The sequence below is a fragment of the Diadema antillarum genome, unplaced genomic scaffold (assembly GCF_040938485.1).
Source record: "Diadema antillarum isolate AM-2024a unplaced genomic scaffold, OU_Dant_1.0 seq00001593_RagTag, whole genome shotgun sequence".
Taxonomy (NCBI): Eukaryota; Metazoa; Echinodermata; class Echinoidea; order Diadematoida; family Diadematidae; genus Diadema; species Diadema antillarum.
Window position 1 is genome coordinate 83,771 of NW_027272309.1, and position 19,137 is coordinate 102,907.

Here is a 19,137-nt window from a genome sequence, read left to right on the forward strand (position 1 = left end):
TAACAATAAGCAAATCATATAAAACGGAAAAAGAAAAAAAAGATCAAGAAATTACAAGAAAAAAAGGAACAAATAATCTATGTCTGACGAACTATTGTGCAGAAGCGATAAACAAAACTTTCTACAATTTATCAAAGCCATGTATAAGGAAAGGGAGTTGTGGAACATTCAAGTTCACATATTTTCTCACAACAGTTATAATTATGTGTCACAATCGTAATTGCAAATTTGACGAGGTGACTGAGGTTTTTTCTTCTTGTTAAAAAAAGCGACAACTACAAACAACAACAACAACAACAACAAATCCCTTCATTCATACAGATGAGTCATAAAAGGAAAAGAAAAAGAGACTCGTAGTCCCACGTAACTACACACACACACACACACACACACACACACACATATATATATATATATATATATATATATATATATATATATGTTTGTTGTGTTTATTTAATGAAAGGGGATTTGAGACCTTTTTTTTCCAGCGAAAGACTCAAGACAAAGTTTGTAGAATTTCATCTAAAGATAGAAATGCCCCGAGACTGAAATGTATCAATTCAATCTATTTCAAGATGGGGAAGAAAAACCACACGAAATTAAGAATAACACTGTGCTATAATAATGATCAAAAACTTTCCTACCAGAGTACATGTATGTCAAGTTTGATAAAATATCTGTTTTGGGAGTTTTCTGCGATCCTGCGAGGAGAAAAAACAAACAAACAAACAAACATAAAAAGGGCGAAGAAGAGCTTTATGTTAACCAACCTAAATGACCAAACAGATATTTGCACCAATGTTCATGAGGCCAATGTGGGGGGAAAAAGAGGGACTTAAATTTAGGACCAGTTGAAAGTTAGTCTAAAAAGAAAAAGTTAAATTCTATAAGCAGATACAGTGAATATTTGATCAAAATAGAATAAAACTTAATGAAGTCATAAAATTTTGAAGTCTCGCTAATTTTCACAAAAACAGTCAATATGAATATGCAAATGAATGACTTGATGATGTCATCACCTCACATCTTGTCATTATTCTAGCTTGTATACAGAATCTTGACATTTCTTCTTTTTTGTTTAAACGCAATGATACTTCAGACTCAAGTCCTGTTATATGACTGATCGATCTTTTTAAGTTAATAAGTCAAGAATAACATTATTTTGTACACCTTTATACTAGAAAATCAAATTTTTATCATCATCTCAGGTATTTGCATATTCTTATAACCGTTCAAGAAGTGTTGCGCAAAAATTATCAAAAGTTCACACTGTCATAACATCCCTATATAATCTTCTTCCGATTTTGGCCAATTTTTTTTTTTTCACTGTTGTAATATAATAGGAAAGTCGCCACAATATGGAATTTTGCTTTTTCTTTTCAGACTATCTTTTACCTGGTCTAGAAGTCCCCTTTAAGGTCCGAGCCATTTGGTCAAAGAGTTTGTATGTGTACACGTGTTGCTTCCACTGCTTCAAATGATACCATGCAAAATTGTATTAGTACTTTTTACGTATACTGCGGCATCAACACTTTTGACGTATACATTCAACATGGGATCTACCTTACAAATCCTATACATGTTTTTAGGTTGGACGCAGATTGGTCAGTCCGATGCTGCGTTTTGTCTCTTCGTGACCTTCGGTGACCTGATGGCAAGAAGATTGAAACTCTCCTTACGATGATTTAGTTTATCAATAATAAGTCTCTTCTGAAAAGCACAAAATATAATCAAGCACGTGTCCTCTTCTAAAAAAGAAAACTTCGTACAGTCTGGATGTGCTCCGTCTTTGTTCACAGATTTTATGGGTGATTAAGAGAGCCTTTGTAAAACAATTAGAACTCCCATCAACCTCATTTCCTTTGTGACGTTTGAGGCAACGTTTTCATTCTTGCTATGAAAATTACGACGCGATTTCCGCCTCGACCACTTCACTCGCATCCCACCACTACCGAGAGTGCATGCGCAGGATGTCGTTGGTGAAAGTAGTCGTTAATCAGTGAACCGACCGTTTAAACTATACAATCCAAATGGCATTTAGCTGCAGATGCTATATACCACATCGTCATTGGAAAATCGGCACCTCTGAATTGTACTGCAGATCTTATACTGAAGAAAGATATTAGGTAGAATTGGTCCATGTCAGTAAATCTGTACAAAACCACTGAGGAAAGAACAATCACAAATCTGTAAATTTGAGGGGGAAATGAAAACTATAGGTCTAATTTTCTAAAATGCGTTGCAAATTAAAGAATCATTAATACATCAAGGAAGCAAGAGCCTCTTGAGAAAAGATATATCTATGAAAAGCAAAGGACCACGGGGAAAAATGTTTTTAACCTCTTTGTAATGGATCTATTCATTCATCTATTTATCTACATGTGCTATAAAATGTCAAAAGCCATTCGGCTACTTGTATAGCCATGCTACTGCAGATACTCGTTGAGGAGATTCTGTACAGGAAGAAACAAGGGGGGGGGAGGAAAACATGACATAGTTGTTTTGTTTGCATGAAGTCGTTATTTTCTTATTTGCACATTCATTCTTGTCTGGATGAATCTTGTGGTTAATGTTGCAGTTTGGTTGCTAATAAAACCTACATACATACAAGTCAATTTAGTTTTCGTGTTGTCATCTAGGAAATTACAAGGCAATGACGAGGAAGTATAGGGGATAAGGTAAGTTTTTATTGACCAAACAAATAAGAGAGGGAACTCTGAGGACATACAAACTTGCAAAGATAATGATGTGGTTTTATGCCAGGGTTTCAATTTCAATTTCACTTTATTATCTGCAACTTTTTTCAAGGTATTATTTTTTGGTTAGGGTTTCTTGCAGGTATGATAAGAATTTTTTTCCGTTCATATGGTTTTAGTTGCGTTTGACATGTTTGACATAATTATTCATTCATCATAAACACTTGATGAGTGCTTATGCCGACTACCCAGTAAATGTATATACATTCTTTACGTCACTTGAAATTATGTCATAGCAATGATATCTTGAATTGGGTGTTTAATTATCAACTGAAAACCGATCCGGCTGACGTTCTTACACTTCCGAAATCCAATGCTAATGAAGATTAAATTGCAATTCACATTCGAGATACCCCTACCAAACAATGGTGGACATAGAGACGGAGAAACCTAGGACAGTGAGAATATTTACAAACACAATCCACAAATATTGTTTGAGGATTAGTTTGGTGTTACTTCCGCACTTTATCTTGAAAATATTATTACAAATGACAGACTGATTTCAGTGTATCTTTTTGACTTTGATATTATTGTTTAATCTTCATTCTCTATATATATGGGATTTTCAACGTGTGGAAGTAATTTGTGAAAAACTTAATGAATAGTACATCAGTCTAAAACGTTTCACGAGGTAAATAATATATCAGTTTACATTTACGAGGTGAAATCTGTACTATTACTCATACAAACACACACACACACACACACGCACAAACATATATATATATATATATATATATATATATATATATATATATCATTTTCTCAATGTTCGAAGTGTTCTTTACAGCTATCGTATTGCGTATCTTCAGTTTGTTATTTCATTTATGTCCTATACGACTCTACTCCATAATGTGTATTGATGCGTAGAAACAACATGCAATTATGACAATTTGATAAATTCTACTGTATTGAAAAAGGAATGCACAAATTGATTGCGCACAACTGAACTGACGTCATAACCATAATCCTAGGGACTGCCCGAACTGTAGTAAGCTATGTTTCACATGCTTACTGTAGGAAATGGAGGTAGACGAAATAATAAACAGAGCAATCTGTCAAAGTTTACTGGCTAGTAGCTGATTAACGCGTCGAACTTTTCTCCTTCTTTTCGACACACGTGATTTTGCATGATCGCTTTATGTTCAATGGTATCCGCTAAAATGCCCTATCAAGCGCGTAACGGATCTACCTGACACTTTTAGTCGTCATGACAACCGCTCTAGTCTCTCCTTTGTCTTTTCCTAATGAAAGCAACCACACCTGGATATTTCATACTTTAGAATAGCTGCAACGCTAGTAAACGAACTCAGATAGACAGAAACTCACGCATACACATGCACACACACGTTCGCACACACACTACTGTACATATACACATCATAAGGTGTAAACCCACACTTGGAAAGACAAAACTAACATCGACTTTTGTTAATGGCGGTGGACAGATAAGCATAGGTGTAGATATCAGTTGTGAAGAACTTTGCTGTTGAGTTGATGTATCTTGACATCCTCTTGGTTGGTCATTCTTGTTAGATACAATTACAATAATCATAATTATACTAATTGTTCTTTCGCTTCCTGTAAAAATGAAGTAATCTAAGGAGGGGAAGTTGTGTGTGTGTGTGTGTGTCGTTTCAAGCATATCGTACTGGTAAAATTTGTATGTTTGCACATTCAAGTGAAATATTGCCTCATAGTCAATATATTCAAGTGGAATATGAGTTTGAGTTTGAGTTTAGTTTATTAAGGACAAAACATTTACATGAGAATATGAATACATACAATGTATGGTTTATTCTTATTGTTTTATTTTTTTTTGCATGAGCATACGTATATAGATATACATGTATACGCATACAATAAACAAAGATTTATGTACAGGTATGGACACATACATACATAATCATAATTTAAACATATTTACCTTGATTGTTTAGCATAACGTTGTTAAAGGGAGAATCAATAGTTAGCATAATTAAGTGCTATAGTCGAAATTGGTTCTCTGATGATTTTCTACATTGGAAAAGATTCAAAACATGTTTATAGTACATTTAGAATATAATGCATATCATAGTCGAGTAGAATAATAAGTATTATTTGGTTCATTTGACTTCATGTTGAAGTGAGAGATTATGGCAGTAGATATTACAAAATGATGTTGGGTTTTGTCTTCAACTGTATTTCTGTGTTTTACATTATCTGATTATATCCAGAGCGGACTGTTTATTTATGTATGATTTGAAAACGAAATCGACAGAGATCAAGAGAAAAAGATTAAAAACGTTGTACTTTAAAACTATTATAATCATGTTTGTCTCATGGATAGCGATGACACCGCGTGTTTGAGTTTTCAAGTATCAATAGAAAAACCATAAATGCGACTAACGTTCTCACACTTTCGAAACTCGACGATAAAGTAGAAGGTTCACGTGCAGTTCATGTTCGAGTATAGCCTCTATATCAAATAACTTAAAATGAAGCATGCAAAATCGTCGAAGCTGTATTACACAGAGACAAGGACACCTCGAAGCTTCGTGTGTTTTCACAAAACAATAATAATACAGCAGTTACAACCATGCTCAATCTGCAAGTCAAATAAGGCCAAGCTATCGTCCCTTCTTTTTCTCCCCTTTAAAACTCTTAAATTAGCCTTGACACAACACCTTCATATTTCTTTTTGTTTGTTGTTGTTTTCTCTCTTTTTTTGGGGGGGGGGAGGGGGGAGGATTATTATCATTAGAAATTTGACCACGTGGGAATAACGTACCCATTATTAGTTTTGTGAGGAACGTGATTGTAGTTGTTAGATCATCGATCAAATACATTACGCTAAAAAAAAAAAAAACAAACTTTGTGTATAAACCAGAGTTGTGAAAAAGATGAATTCATAACCTCTTCTAATTTGCAATCAGCAATTTCCCTGTTTATTTAAAAAACAACAACAAACAAACTTTGAGATCAACACGCAATTCTCTATCATTCATGTCCATTTCCCCCCCCCCCCCACTGGGATACTTAATATTCTACATTAAACACAATATTCATCAGAACACGTAATACATCATAACATTTCAAATAAAATACTTTGAAAAACAGACAGTAAAATTCCTTGACTCAGACCATCATATGATACATATGAAGAGTTTGTTTGCAAAAACCGATAAGTCCATTTTTGAAGATTTTGAAGTATGGTCTCTGTCATAAAGTACAAAATAATACCTTTTAAATGATATATTGGTCACTACATATAAAGGTACATTTTTAAAGCTATGGTCAAAAGAAGCAAAAATTTTCTTATTATTTTCTCTATTTTTCTTGACCTTTAATGGCAAATATCTCCATTTGACAAATATGGACTTATCGCTTTTTGCAAACAAACTCTTCATATCTAGAAAACAGGTGTCTGAACAGACATACTTTTTTCTGAAACACTTGCAACTTATAATTATTTATGTTATATCAAACTTTGATGAATCCTTTGCCATTTTGATTAAATATAATAAATATAATACAATTTTGCATCATTTGGATATGGAAATACCAAACAATGAAAGAATATTTTGTTTCTTGCCGTATACCTTAACAACGAGGGGCATAGAACAGAGTGGAAAATAAAGTAAAAAGATAATCGATCATGAAACTTCTTCTAAACAATAGCATGTCGTCAGCTCAGAAGCATTAAGTTTCGATTTTGTCTTTAATAATGTATCTGTACGGGGGAGATACCCTTTGAGTATATTGTTATAAACATGTTTATCCGAGAGTGAAAGTGTGAAAACAAGTAATTCGTGTCTCATTAAAACTTTCTTAGAAGGGAAAGTGATGAAGACTAAAAATATATATCATTCGTGTTGCGACTTTTTAAAGGGCTTGTCGCGTCGCATGATCAGGTGACACAACCTGAGGGGTATAATCACTGCTTGGAGGTGTGTTGATGGGTGCACGTCACGAGACCAACACCCACGAGTCATACAGCCTACGAGTTATACAACCCACGAGTCATAGAGCTCATGAGTTCGACACTAAGCAAACAAGGCCCACGAGACCGACACATCAAACCCCGTGTTGTATCTGTCGAACTCGTGGGCTGTTTTTACCTAGTGTCGGTCTCATGGGCTTTATTTGCCTCGTGTCGAACTCGTGGGCTGTAGAAATCGTGGGCTGTATGACTCATGGGTGTCGGTCTTGTGGGATGACCCCGTGTCGATTACTTTCCCCAACTATCCCTGTGTTTATCTCTGTCTGTTTCTGTCTTTGTGTCTGTCTGTCTGTCTTCGTCTCTGTTTCGGGGTCATCCCACGAGACCGACACCCACGAGTCATACAGCCCACGAGTTCGACATCGAAAACAGGTCCATGAGTCATACAGCTCACGAGTCATACAGTCCATGAGTTCAACACTAGTCAAATAAAGCCCATGAGTTCGACACTAGATAAAAACAGCCCACCTCGAGTTCGACAGATACAACACGGGGCTTAATGTGTCGGTCTCGTGGGCCTTGCTAGCTTAGTGTCAGACCAATGGGCTGTATGACTCGTGAGCTGTATAACTCATGGGCTGTATGACTCGTGGGTGTCGGTCTAGTGGGATGACCCCGAGACAGAGACGAAGACGTGCACCCTCTGTCTCTGTCTTTGTACCTACACGTACCATTATGTCTTGTGTCTCCATTTATTTTGATATCGTATGTCATTTCACATCATATTCATTAATATATATGTTTAAGGGCACTCTCTTCGCAAGTTTTATACTTTTATAGACATGTGCCTGCAGCATGTTCAAATTGCTCTCATTGTTTATTTCAACACATGTATAATAGTATTTGCCGAAAATAGATGTCATTGAACTAAAAATGGGCGTTTTTTATGTTTGTTTGTTCTTTGTTGTTGTTGTTCTTCTTCTTGTTTGTTTGTTTGTTTGTTTTTTGCAGAGAGATTGTAATTGTGTAGGTTATTTTTTTACTGCTATTATATGTTACTCTCCGTGAAGAAGATCACGAGCTCCATCTGTGTTATTGTAAACACCGAATGAGAAAGAAGGAACTTGATCCTGAAATTTTAGCCCGCGTCACGCACCGCGGCACTTTAAACCCTGAACTAAAGCCAGTTCATGGCAATGACATGATTATGTTTGAACCAATACTGATCATTATGATATACTATGTTACAAGAATATACCACTATTTTGACGCTTGTGTTAGCCATGCAATAGCCGTCTGGCAACCAAAATAGAAAATGAATGAATGAATGAATAAATGAATGAATGAATGCATATGAATGAATGGATGAATGAGTGAATGAATGAATGAATGAATGAATGAATTTATTCATTTATTTATCAATTAATTAATGACTTAATGAATGCATGAATGAACGAATGAATGGATGAATGCATGAATAAATGAATGAATGGATGAATCAATGAATAAATGAATGCATGAATGAGTGAATGAATGAATAAATAAAAAGATAAATGGATGAATGCATATGAATGAATGAATGAATTAATTAATCAATGGATGAATGAATGAATGCATGAATGAACGAATTGAATACATGAATGAATGCATGAATGATCGAATGAATGGATAAATGAATGAATAAATAAATGAATGAATGAATATATGAATGAATGAATGAATGGATGGATGGATGAATGAATGAATGAATGAATGAATGAATGAATGCCCAGGGCGTCTTACCCTTCTTTCATGCTCTCTTGATCTAATTCATAATTCATTGTGGTCTCCAGAAAGGCAAATTTCATTGGAGTGACATAAAAAGGAAAAAAGCAATAACAACAAAACAAACAAACGAAAACCAAAAAGCTCTCCACAGCTAAAAGTTGTCAACGGATTCAGTTTTTTTTTCTTTCAGGGGATATTGTGACAAATGGACCATATACATTAATATTAATATACCGTATGCATATTCAAAGAAATCAAATTTAAAGAACTCCATACCTCGACACAGATAGATACACGCGACTCACTCTCCCTCTCTCTCTCTTCCCTTACCTTTCTCTCTTTCTATCTATCCTTTTCCTTTCCCCTTCTCTTCCTCTTCAACACTCTGTCATCCCCCCCCCCATAATCATACAGAGTACTCATTAAAAAAAAGGTGACTGGGTTTTCTATACAACTATACTAATGCGATATCCATTATTCCTGCATATACGGACGCGTTTGACCTATCGCCTGCTTTAGGTGTTAAGCAAAAACAATACACGGTTTAAGTACACACATATACTTCACATACTCACACATACCCGCATGCCCGCATTTCTGTCCCGGTTACACACTTTCGCATCTGCGATACATAAAAATTGGCGGAGCGTATATACTGGAATCATCTTTGTATACTGTGTTAACATACTTAACACCTCAACGATCCTTTGTGCTACGTAACTTTCACTGGAATTTTTTCTTGCATCAGATCTGAGTGCTTGGTTCATCGCAAGGCAAAAAAGGAAAGCTACAAATTCCAGCTAGAACACACTTCTATTACTCTTGGTATTTAAAAACAAAGGGATGTCATCGACTTTTTAAACAGACTAAACTCTCTGCGCGATTTGCGGCTTTGCGGATGCCGAGGCCGTTGGCCATGATCTGCAACGGAACGCAGGATGCGACCAGCCCGGCGATTGTGGCGGTCGAAGCATCAAGGTAAGTCCCTCTCGGTTTACTTCGAGTGAGGCTGGACCTCGGGAGTTGGAGCCCCCCCCCCCCCCCCCCCCCCCGCCGCATCATCATCATCGAATGTAGACATTTGCTAAACCATAAAGAAAATAACTTATGATCATATTAATCATGCTTTTGAACTTCCTTTTTGTTCCATTCCCCTTTGACAATTTAAAAAAAAATCGTGCTTTATTTCTCTTTTATGTCCTTCCGCTTTATGCTTATCATCCTCTCAATTCTCGAAGTAGTGATGGTGAGCCGTTTTCCTTTTTCAACGACAGCAATGATGATAATGATGATGATATTGATGATGGTGAAGATTAGGGCAATATTGATAGTGGCAGACAACGATGTTGTCGTTTTAGTGCTTTTTACCTTGATAATCATAATGACAATGCCAGTAACAAGAAAGCCGGCCGGGTCACCTGGTTTTTCTTGGCACCTTTTCAAAAATCCCCCATTTGGGTAAATTCCCTATTTGAATAGAATGCAGAAATAGACTTTAAATCTGCGATATTCCTTTTGGGGGCGGTAATATGCGGCTATAAGTAGGTCTACACTATGTATTCATCAAGCCATGCATCAAAATGATTTATGTACATGTTGGTCATGTTTCAACGAACAGAAATCAAAGGTAGCGTCTAACAGGGGAAAATCAAGTCGAATTAAAACGAAGATTTGAACTGTTGGAAAAAAAGCGGTTATTTCTCACGGTGTTTGGCTATACTGCTCTTCGTGTTAATATCAAATTCCGGTATGTGGAATCAATGCCATGAATGTATGCAAGATTTAACCTATCTGACAGAAAGTTTGTTTTGTTTTGTTTTGTTTTGTTTTGTTTGTTTTTGTTCCCTCTGTACTCAAAGCACACAAGGGATTAACCTGACCTCCCAAAGTTTTACGTATACAAACTTCACACAGATGACCGAGCTCTCTGAACAACTCACCATTTTTTTTCAGAGATAATCTATGTAAGGTCAATAAACGAGCTTAATCCGCCATGAGTTTCAATTTCTTCATTGACGAATTTACCAAACTACGCCGCTTTTATCAAGGAGCTTGAAGCTTCTCATACTGTTTTCTTCGTCATAGAAAACACACATTCTCTTGACCAGTGAATATGTTTATGACATAATGATGATATGCAGACAATTTGCAGGCAAGTATTATGTATCAGGAATACACTACGATAAAAAAAAAGTGAAACAAGATATCAACTGATAGGAGATTATGATTTATGTTACTTGCAATACGTGCAATGTTTGGGGGAAGCGGGTAACACCGTTATCAAGTTACGTAGTCTGTATATTTACGAGGCTTTGTTGAGAAGAAGTACGGGCAGGGGTCGAGATGTTTCGGGAAACTGATCGACTGTGGACTTACTGATTTCTTTTCTACTTTTTCATCATCTCCATCATCATCATCATCATCATCATCATCATCATTATCATCATCATCTTCTTCCTCTTCTTCTTCTTCTTCCTCTTCTTCTTTATGTTCTTCTTTTTCTTCCTCGTCTCCAAATATTCACATTCACTATAAAGCATTGCACAGATGCATTTTAACCATAAAGTTTGAAATGATTTAACACACCATTGTGATAACCATTACATGGGTCACAAGCACAAACTATGTTGAAGCCAACAAGTTATAACTCTACCAGATGGAGAACATCGTACTTTTCAGATCGTTTGGCAGATTATTATGCGTGCAGTGACCATCTATTTAGCATTTGTTAATCGTAATATCAACTTTTTTAGTTCCACAGATATCAATAATTCGTGTTTCCTAGAGAAGAAGCAAAATGAGAACTTTCTTTATCACATGATAAAACACTTCGTCCATTGATTTTCCGAACAAAATCATGTTCCTTTTGTTCATTTTGCTGTGCATTTTGTTGAGTGTTTGTGCATTGTTGATCTATTGGGATTTTTTCAGGTTGCGTAATGTCTTCTGGAAGTTATTGTGCACCCATTAAGTTGTTTTGAACATCAAGAATTACGTTATCATTAAACAATGCAGTAAAGTTACTGAACTCAACCAATGATAATGAGCGATATAGTGTATGTTCTTTTATGCTTGTAATTTTATTTGTTTTTTTTTAAATACCCTTCACGTACACTATATTAAAATAAATTTAATGATAACGTTGTTATTTTGTTCATGATGATTTAATTCGCACAAGTGGAGAAATCAGACGAATCGAAAGTGAAATTGAAACATTGCCACAAATTTGTCGAATGTACCGAAAAGTAGTTTAATTTCCTTACAAATTCTTCCTCTTCCGCCTGGAAAACATTATAGTTAGCGCTGGGTACTGTACTGGAAGGGGAAATGAACTGCATCGGAGAACGCACTGTTTCGTTTAACTATATATATACTCACAGGAAGTTGTTAAAAATAACATATTCAAATGTTGTAAAAATGGCGTAAAATGGATGTGTATGTACGCTCGTTCACAATATTATCATAATCACAAATGTGACAATGCTAATGCTATGCATCGCTATGATCATTATGCTTCATACGGGATCTAACCTCGTGTTCCTACATACGTCTAACTAATCAAAAAGGTATATAAATTTTCACACCTGTAATGTATACTTGCAACGTATACCCCCTGTAATGAACGTCATGGTTTTTCATTTTCGCTTTCCATGACATGATGGGACGGGACAATGTATATGGGCTAAACAGCGAGTATGTTAGTTTTAAAAAGGAAGTTCTCTTTATAAGAATACATTCCCTCCCTTCCCCCCCCCCCCAACATCCGTTATACAGTTATTATATGGAATAATTATACATTGAATGCAGACTCATGTGTAACTCACGGGTCATTGTTTTATCTGCCCAGTGTATATGTAGTGCATGTGCAAAATGCATTCTCACAAAAACTCGATTTATTTATATCGAGGCTTTCCGTATTGTAAAGACATTTGCAGACTGTTACGCCGGAATCCGATACGACTACATCAAAGGACAGACATGTACAAAGGGAAATTTGATTCGTTGATGAATGCCATATATTTTGATTGGTTTGGGGACCCAAACGAGGAAAGTAGGGATCGTTTCAGTAAGTCTCATCGAGGCTGGCATAAGTAAAGGACCAAACCATCTTCCTATTCTTTATACTAAATGTCCAAAAAAAAAAAAAAAAAACCACGCCTACACAGTTTACATTTTCGTTCTTCCGCGTTTCAAACGTTCTTGGAAAACCAATGCAAACAGTGGCTGGGTACGAATGTAAGTCAATCAACTTTGTCGTCGTATATTTAGAAACAAAATGAACTCTAATAATGCAAAATTGACGGTGAAATGAGTCTCTTTCAGTTTGCTCCATCATGATTGTTGCTCCAAACTCTTCCCTATCAAATTTTTAGCGAGAAGCGAAAAGGCCTATTCTCGTAAGAACAAAACTATAAAACTTTGAAACATCTCTATGTACAATGTCAATTTAGCGTAGTGTCTTTTTAACGGGAGAAAAACACCCAAAGATTTCTGAAAAAATCGCATAATGCGTTCAACAAGCATCTGTATTCTCGGTTTCAATTGTCTTCGTGGTAAATGTATCATGTCTAACCGAAATGTCTAAATTTGTGCGTCCTTCAGGTGTTGGCTGTCACTCTCAGCAGCAAATCCAGATAATGAAAGCGACTGAGACGTGTGTGTAAACACGAGGAATCTAAATTATAAGATTTTAGTAGAGAACAAAACCATGTCATTGCGTTCTATGAACAAACAAGTCAACAGATTTTCATTTATCAGTCTACATGATCTAGACAGATTTACCGGTTTTACTCTTTTTCGCTCTGCATTTGCCATGCAGGTAAGCATCCAGATGCTATTGACTTGCTAATATGCTTCTTTGTAAAGTTCGTCCAGGAAAATGTTTGCAGAAACGCATGTTTAACTCAAAGCAGATAAATGAATAAATGAAACGGGCATGAAATCGAGATGTAAGAACAATATTCTTGCTTGTATTTGATAGATTGCCTTGGTAATGCCCAACTTATGTAGTTCTTTATTTCATGAACATTTCCCTTTTTTGTTTTGTTTTTCTCTCTTTTTCTTTTCCATTTTTCCTTTTCTTCTTCTTTGTTATCTTTTCCGATACAGCATGACTTCTTCACCCATGAAACATTGCACTGTTAACTGTTTGTTTGAGCTTGTTAACAAATACATTTGAAAACTGTAAAAGTACTCGGACACCGCAGACCAACGCTAAGCAGCTCATGCAAACCCACGATGTGATTTCTATCCTATATTATAGTCTTATATCAATTCAATTCAATTCAATTCAATTCATTTATTTCATTCTCATTTTTCTTCCAACAAACATAACACAAAGTAAATCAGGAATTCTATCATAAGCATATATACATTACAGAGTACAAAATATAAACGATAGTCAACAAACTAATAAAGATATGCATACATACCGAAAAATACTAAGTTATGTTACATCCAGACGGTGATCCGGATCAGTACCAAAATTTAATCATATACTATCAACTTCAGCTGCAAATTTCATTCAAATTCTCTCATATGATTTATTGAGTTATTTTCCAAACGGACAGACATAAACAAATACAGACTGACAAACTGACAAGAAAACAAAATATACCAACCAACGCCGGGGGGGGGGGGGGGGGGACATAGTCTCGTGGTGGAGGTAAAAAGAACGATATTATAGACCCATTATGGTTATGGGGAAAAGCAGAACAAGGAAGCGGAGTGTGGTTTACAAATTAAAGGGGCATGTCAGACGATTTTCATAATTTTGCATCAGGTAATACGTAAATCGATAGTGCCATGGTATAGATTTGTAGAATTTATTGTGGTCGTTGACCGGATAATCCAATACCTCCCCCCCCCCCCAAGAAAAAAACAAACAAACAAAACGAATTACACTGAACAAGGATGATGATATAGAGGAGGCTCACACATATTATTCCAGTAAAATGTAGCAACGTTTACAATACCACTTGCTTAACAACTTCACCTGTGTAATTTTTTTAAAGCATGCCTTCTTCTTTTTTTCTGCCACTTTGAGCATCCAATCATGCATTGCTAATGTGAAGCTGCTATGTCATCATCAACACCCTCGTTCATTGTGATTTGTTATTTGTTATTTTGAAAACATTCCTATTTCTCATTGCAATCACTATATGTTTTGAACACTTCTATTCTTTGTTGAAAATGAAATGAAATGAAATGAAATGAAGCGAAATAAAAAGTCAGCCCGGCACAAGTTAAGCGAGGAAAACGTAATTCATTCATTATGTGCTAGGAGAAAAACCACCACCACCACCACCACCACCAACAACAACAACAACGAAACTTTAACAAAGGTTACAATTAAATGATAGCAGTAGAAATGTAATGTACCCAATGATATGTTTCCCTTATCAAAAATGAATAACAAAACTTCCGTCAACATCTGTTTTGTCTGTAGTGTCCTACTGATCTTCCCATGCAGCAAGCCGATAAAGAGAGATGTTTCACTGTTGCATTGTTTCACTTTTTCGTGTTTCATTTTTAGTTTCTTCTAACGCCGGACACTTATTGTGAGTAGTCTTATAGGTGAAAGTTCATCCAGTGAACAATTTATTAGCCACGCGGCTGTACAATCCCAAATTGATACAACTTTCAACTAAAATAATAATGATGATGACGATAATAATAATAATAATAATAACAAAAAATAATAATAAGATCTTATATTTATCCAGGGTAGCCTCTTCAGTGTTACCATTGCTCTACCAGAGGGTTCTGCATGCCATTATTATTACCCCAGTGTTGCCAGGTGTCAAATCAAAATTTATTCAGAGTTTTCTCCATTACATATTATCTCAAATGAAATACCGTGTACAGTACAGTCGGGTTTTTTTTTTTCGTTTTTTGATTGCAAAAAAGACGCACAATCAGTACATTAAAAAATAATTGGAATCGCATGTACAATAGTCTGATAACAGAATGGAAATGTGAAGGAAGTAAATTTAGAGTTACTCGGAAAAGAGGAACAAACGGTGATCTGATTGAATTATGTTATAGAATCATTTATTGGTGGGATAGGAATACAGAATTAAGGGTGTCGGTAAAATAAGCAGATAGCTTGAAGAGACGACAGATGGCAAAGAAGAGATAAAATATATTTAACGTATATTGAAGGTACAAAGCGGAAGGGGCGCTGTAGCATACGACTCCCGACTCCCAATCGGAGGACCCGAGTTCGATTCCCACAAAGTGCCTACGTCCTTGGACAAGTTAACTTTACCCACCAGGTCTCTCTCAACCCAGGTGTATAAGTGGATACCTGGGAACGCTGGGGTAATTATAAATGGCAGGGCCCTCTAATAGAGCAGTGGCAACACTGAAGAGGCTACCCTGGATAAATAAGACCTTATTATTATTATTATCTCTGCACATTTGTACATCCATGAACAAGACACTGTAAACACTGTTATTTTGGCGTACAGATATTAAGAACTCATTAATGTCATTATTTTTATTATAATTCTTTTATTATCTTTATTATTTATCGTTATTGTTACTATTATTATTATTATTATTATTATTATATCATTATCATTACTATTACTATTATTATTATCATGATTATTATTATTATTATTATTACTATTATTACTATTATTATTATCATTATTATTATAAAAGGAAACCGGATTTATCCATCGTTCTGGCGTTGCATTGCCTTAGCAACACATTGTGTGGGTGGTTGTCGTATAGATGTCATTGCAGTGTCGTATAGATATCATCATCATTTAATTATTTTCATTATTGTCTTTGCGAATATCTATACATCGCAGGCTATAAGGGACTCATCTGTTTTCCCCTGACATTTGACACATCATTTTTTAATTATTGTACTTCGATCCGAGGAAGGGTTAATAAAAGTCGTCCATGATAAATTGCGATATAATTCCTCGTGTTTATTGTGGTGTTCAGAAAGCTCAAAAGTAAAGCAGCAAGCTGTGAAAGTGAAAGTAATAGGACACGACACAAAAACTGGGAGAAAAAATAAGCAGTCGCAGTAGTGCAATAGTAGATGTTATAGTTTTCGCTATAAGGAATTAGTAACATCGCAGTAATGGAAGGTCTACTTAGTAGGGCCTACATAGAAGGAGCAGTTTTTGTAGAAGTGATATTCAAACGCAATCACAGGATATTTCCCCTTGTTGGCAACGGTTTATGACTCTATGGATAATATTTATCCCCCCCCCCCCGCATTTAAACACAAACCAAAAGAGAAGTGTAAATTGAATGAAAGTAGCAACATTAGTAGAACACATTAGTGAAAGTTTGAGGAAAATCGGACGATCGATGCAAAAGTTATGAATCTTTAAAGTTTTGGTGTTGGAACCGCTGGATGAGGAGACTATTAGAAGTTATGATGTCATTATGGACAACAATATAAAGAAAATATAAAGGGAATTCCACAAAAATTCATTTTTCATGAAAATTACATATTCCATCAATTGATACTGACATATGTTAAGGGTTGTGATATTCCCCCTGCTTTCTGAAAGCGGTTAGTCAAGTGCTCTTTCATTATGCTAGAAAAGTGAAAGCATTATGAATTTTCTTTATATTTTTTTTTTATAATTGTTGTCCACACATATGTCATAAACTTAAGTAGTCTCCTCATCCAGGGGTTGAGAGTTGAAAGTTGAAAGTTGAAAGTTGAGAGTTGAAAGTTGAAAGTTGAAAATAAAGTTGAAAGTTGAAAGTTGAAAGGGGTTCCAACACCAAAACTTACAAAATTCATAACTTTTGCATCGATTGTCCGATTTTTCTCAAACTTTCACTAATGTGTTTTACTAATGTTGGTGCTTTCACTCAATCCACATTTCTCTTTGGGTTTTGAGTTTCCCTTAAGTACTGTTTTGATATTGAGTGATTAGACTGTCCCATAATGGGTGGATTCTGCCGAATTAAGATAATAAGAGGAATAACAAAAGCAGTAACGCGGAGAGAAAAAAAAAGCACAAATATTTTATCGTTGTTGTAGATAGTGTTTATACCTGTACAGTCTCCTTACATCAAACTATTCAATAAACATAGTTAAGTTTTGTTATCTTAAAAGGCACCTAGTACCGCGCGCCTGCTGGGCCCATTTACTTGCACCAGCAATCACCTCACTCACCTCATTCTCTGTATATAGTGTCTATACAATTTTTCTTGTCGCAATGTGATGCCAGAATGACTCTGGGTTGTTGTTTTTTCTTATCTTTTCTTTTCTTTTCGATAAGTATACATGATGTATGTTTTGCCCATTTTCTTTTTTCCCCCTCTCTTTTAAGGCTGTCGTATCTTCAAGTTATATACTTATTTGACGACAGTCTTCTGCATTCACACTCCCAATATAGGCGCCATAATTCAGTCAGATCATTATTCACTATATCCAGAGTGGTTCCCAATTGACGTGTTCTCTTATTCTTTTCTTCAATCTGTACACGTATATCTCAACTATGTTCGGATGTACATATTGTATGTTTTATTGTCTTGAAAATAAAAAGAAATGACTGTATTTCATCTGTAATATAAATTCAATGCAGAAAATTCCCAATAAATTCATTTGAAATGAATTGAATTGTACAATACTGTCTGAAGTAAAATGCTCAACTGCTTTCTACGCAGCTGCAGCGCTGTAAGAAATGAAAGTAACGCGTTCTGAAGTGTCATTAATCATATTCCCACGCGAAGGAAGAAAAAGCAATCGACATTTCCCAGGACTGTGAGTGTGACGTGGTGGTCTCGGGTTTTTGCTATTGTAGCGTTGAATGTCGGACGCGGATATCCGTGCTGTGCACGATCAAAGAAAATATAGTCCCTGCGTAGTAACTTCAGTCAAACACACTGAAGTTCCTTCGGTCTTGGTAGGAGAGCTGTACACCACAGTGCGTATCACAAAAAAAGAAGAAGAAGATAATCCAACTATGGAGGGCTACCATTTCATAATTGTCAGCTCTGGAGAGCTCAATGTTGGTTGTACGGAAAGAGAAACTCTTCCTCTTTCCATTGGTAGCTAATTATGTTGACAAATGTCATGCATGACTGAGCACATGAACTTTAAAACAACAATGACAAATTGCACTTTTTCCAAGTTTGAGTGTCACATGAAGGAACAATCAACATCTCGCTCGATGCATGGATGAGATCTGTCAATGAAAAAGGCCAAACACACAAGTCAACCTTTACGAATGCAGGTTTGTGATTAGGTTTGTGTTCAGGGTTTCTTCTAACATTTTATGGTCCATAACCTGTAACACGGCCACCTGTCAGAAAACTTGGTGGTTCCCACAAAAGCCAACCCCCACGGCCGGGTCCATTTTTCTCTGTTCATATTCAACACATAGCTCATACATATAGCGACAAACCATGTATTGAATATGAAGGGAGAAAAACGGATAATGGGTTAACCTTTTGTGGGAGTGACCAGGTTATCGATAACATGGCCATGTTGAAAGTTATGGACCATAAAGGGTTAGAGGAAACCCTAAACACAAACCTGAAGTCACGCAGGCTGGCCTGTTAATTTGACCACTTTCATAGACTGCTCTCATCCGTTCAGTGAGACATTCATTGTTCCTTCACGATAACACTCAAACTTGGAAAAAGTGCACTTTGGCATTGTTGTCATAAAAGTTCATGTGCTCAGTCATGCATGACATT